This window comes from Xyrauchen texanus, chromosome 25 (genome assembly GCF_025860055.1).
Source record: "Xyrauchen texanus isolate HMW12.3.18 chromosome 25, RBS_HiC_50CHRs, whole genome shotgun sequence".
Classification (NCBI taxonomy): Eukaryota; Metazoa; Chordata; class Actinopteri; order Cypriniformes; family Catostomidae; genus Xyrauchen; species Xyrauchen texanus.
This window is the reverse complement of record NC_068300.1, coordinates 23,985,928-23,990,144: the sequence shown is the minus strand read 5'-3', so window position 1 is coordinate 23,990,144 and position 4,217 is coordinate 23,985,928. Positions and strand designations below refer to the sequence as shown.

General features: G+C 36.9%; 1 long non-coding RNA gene across 1 annotated transcript; it reads right to left on the bottom strand.

The window, feature by feature from the left end:
- Positions 1-1,487: 1,487 nt before the first annotated feature.
- Positions 1,488-3,846, bottom strand: LOC127618684 (uncharacterized). Its single transcript, XR_007967484.1, has 3 exons — positions 3,527-3,846; positions 1,835-2,204; positions 1,488-1,709 (listed from the first exon to the last, which is right to left on the bottom strand). It is a non-coding gene; the product is annotated as an uncharacterized LOC127618684 (long non-coding RNA).
- Positions 3,847-4,217: the final 371 nt, after the last annotated feature.

The window sequence follows — 4,217 nt, the reverse complement described above, 5'->3', positions numbered from 1 at the left end:
TTTTTAGTGATTAACATTTTTATTGATTCATTTATTTAATAAAGAACAGCAAAACATATACATACAGAATCAATATCTAACACTCAGATTTGAACATCATGACTTAGCACATAAAACTCTGAATCCTCAGCCAAAATTATTGAATCTTAACACATGCTCAAAAGACGTGCGTTGTGTCTTCTGATTGACATCGCCAGCAGGTGGATTAGTCTTTAAGACCAAGCCTATACAATCTAGTGGGGTCCAGTAGACTATGTAAAATATTAAATTGCATAAAATGAACCCTTGCATCTCTAGATGCAGACTTGATGTTTTTTAGAATCGTAGCCCACTCTTCCTCCTCCAACACCAAGTCTAGATCTCTCTCCCACAATCTCTTAAGAGAAGTTAAAGTTCCATCTCCCAGACTCTGAATTAGCTGGGAGTAATACATCGATGACTCATGACCTTTTCCAAAAGCAGTTCTCACCACTACCAGAGTATCTGTTGTTTTAAGGGGGTGTAAACTACTCACAAAAACAGTACAGAGCTGGTGGCGCAGCTGTAAATACTTATAGAACAACCAAAAAGTTTAACCAAACTTTGAAAGGATCTCAACCACTGATCTATATATATAACTGGATTGCTCATAGAATTCTAAACTGCCAGCAGTTAGGTGAAGCTACCGGAAGTGCTCTGGCGGCCATCTTACTATTCCCTACCGGCAGAGGGCATCGCGGCATGTGCAGCGTTTAACCGCGAAACAACATTCACTTAAGGATGAGGCTAAAGAGCCCACAGGTTGTAATTTATGACTATGTACATATTAAACACACATTAGTCGTTATCCCCATGTAGAGTGGGCATAACGATCATAATCTTTAATAATCAACAGTAAAAATACAACACCAAAGTGTATTAATACCCCTTTTTAAAGCAAAGTTATCCATCTGCAGATTGTTACAGGATGCAATGTTTCTCTGCCTTCATAGTTTAAATCTGTTGATGCTCCTTGTTCATAATGTTGACAAATTATACATCTGCATAATTTGCCAACATTATTAATCATTTTTGACTAGATTATATAGTAAATGTGAACTAATTTAGGGGGGGGGTGCATGCACATCAACACATTGTAAAGTTGTTAATAAAAACGACTAGCTTTGTGTTATATTGTAACTAGACAGTACCTCTTCAGAATAAATATAAACCAAATATAAAAATGTAGTATAGTATACACACACACAAGTTAATATACAGTGTGTGTGTGTGTGCATATATATATACACACACACACACACACAAACACATAAATTAATTTACTTTTACTTAATGGAATTATCCATTTGCATTCATTTCTGGAATATGTACATATCAGCTTGTGAGCATTTAATTATTTCAACAATCCCCTGATCTTTTAAATCATAATTAGAAATAAGTTTATTGACATATGCGCACAAGGAAATCATACATATTTATTTGTTCAATAACAAAAGCTTCCAAGTACATACAAAAATGTACTTAAACTGAACAATACAATAAAAATTTGCAGATATGTGGGAACAAATCTGCTAATGGATTTAACAACAATCCCACATTATTCAGCTTTCAAAAGAATGGTAGCAAGACATGCCATCAGAGCTAGTGGCAACAGTTCTCCACCGGATATCACAGTGACACTGGAGGCAGCATCTTCTGATATGCTGGCATTTCAGGCAGTGACGTTCAGCCTGAAACAGAAGACACAGAGAAAAACATCACTGTATGTCTTCCCAGCTTGTCCATGTTCAAAGAGGCTGTGGTGGGGTACATAGCATACAGTTAAAACAACTATGAAGATGATTCTGTGCACTACCTGTTTATCAGCACTCAGTGTCGAGAGCTCTTCCCAAGATGAACACACTGATCGACATGAAGTCCTGAAGTGGATTTATAAGACCGTCAGACAGCGTCCTGAAAGTCTGCAAGACAGCTGAGAGATTTCTTCAACAGCACACACTCACAAGGCCCATCTCTGTCCCCACAAAGGTTCTGCATCTCCATGGTGGTTCTGCATTCAAGGAACTTGAGGCAAACATGTTCAACCTAGAACCATACAACAATCACATCTTCATACTCAGTGCATTGCAGAAAGCTGCACAAACATCAGGCTCCACTTCATTGCCAAGGAAACATGTGCTGCATCACACTCCAAACGGCTTAAGAAAACTCTGGGCAAGCTTGTACTGCAAAATAGAAGAAAAATTAAAAGTTTGATATAAAGATCAGGGGCCGGTTGCACCAGCTATACAAAAGTTTAAACTTAGCCTAGTTGTGGCGTAAATGAGCACGAAGTCACAATTTACACACTACTAAATATTAAACTTCAGTACGACGTAACCCTACGTATAAACTAAATATTTACGGAAGACTCCGAGCAGGTGTAACTGATGGAATAAAAAAAGCAGACTGATATTTTATGACATCAATAATCTCATGTTTTGCATAATAGGCATCAATCAAATAATTGTGATTTTGACAATTAATTGACTGTTTTAGGTGTTTCATAAATATGATGATTTATTACCATACAAACTCACTAATTCATTTATACAGATTTTTACAAGCTTGAGTCATACAATAAAATAAGGGTATGATTTCCTTTTCAGGCTTCAAAATCACATGAATGACAGTCAAATATAAAAGTATAAAATGTTAAATAATTAAAATAATATCTTATTTATCAAAATATGTTTCTCAAGAGAGCTGCTCTTGTGACATCCGCAGTGAAGGTTTGTACATCAACCGTAACACAATCAAATTAAAGTTCATGGATTTTTAATACTTCTGTGTACAAATATGAACGCTGCTTAATAGATCAATGCAGGTAAACGTCATAGTATGCGACTACGCATCACTTTACGGAGAGTTTACGACTTACTAGTTAAGACTTGCCTTAAGAACAGGTGGAGCAACCAAATTAAGCACCGACTTAGTTGCAAACTAACTAGTAGTTACGAAGCCTTGAACTTTATACCCCAACTTAAGACCTTACACACAGCTATTTACTCAACCTCATGTCCTTCCAAACCTGTATGACTTTTTCTGTGAAACACAAAAGATGACATTTAAAAAAAAAAAATTTATCCATATAATGAATGCCATTGGTGACCAAAACAAGCTATTTTGCTCACCATTTACTTTCCTTATATGGAATACAAAATACATTTTTGGGGGTTCTGCAAAAGAAAGTCACATGGATTTGGAAGGACATGAGGTTGAGTATATGATGACAGAATTTACATATCTGGGTCAGCTTTTCTATTAATATTAAATGTTATATATGTTATACTATCTGAAACACAGTAATTTTATGAGACTTATACTGCATGTTGCAAAAGTATCCTCATTGCAAATAAAAAATATTTTTTACTCTGTTAAAACAGCTCTTCAGTGAAGCCAGGCTGACAACTGTCTCCTCATACAGCTTTTCCTCCTGTTGCAAACCAATTCCAGTTTTATCTAACATTCAGTGGGATGTTTATTGAAATCCAAACGGCAAACTTACCTTGTTTAACTTCAACAATATCCATGTGCTCCTTGTCAGGGCTGGACTGGAAAGAGAAATCGGCCCGGGATTTTACATAACTGGCCCAAAAGTTGTTGGGGGAGAGTATTCGCTAACGCGGCGGCTCGTTTAGCTTATCGCAGACAACACAGCGGCCCGCTCGGTTCTCCCGATGGCCAGTCCACACTGATCGGCCCCTAAGTGCGTCGGTCCACCGGAAAAACGTCCGGTAGGCCAGATTACCAGTCCAGCCCTGCTCCTCGTCTATTCCAATTGATCACTTTATAAATGATGCCCGTGAGCTGGACCGTATTCAGGCGTGCACTGCAAAAAGTACAAATCACACACAGAGAATTAATGAAAGCCCACATTATATTTATCATATGTAACTGGTGTTGATCTGCAATTAGATATTCAACTTGACCAAAAAAGCTAACTTGGTGAGTTATACTGTTATTCATTGTGGTTATTTTCCTAAGTTAACGTTAGCTGCATAGCTAATATTCATTTATCCTAAGAAAATAACCACAATGCACGTTCAACGTAAACAAAAGCTACAAAACATAATTATGTATTCAGAATAAAAACTTTAAAGCCTGCTAAAAATATGTTTGAAAATGTCTACTGATATCTTACCTCAGTTTCTTAAACTTGTTTCTATTGAAGTAACACGTGCGCCGCTGAACGTAAT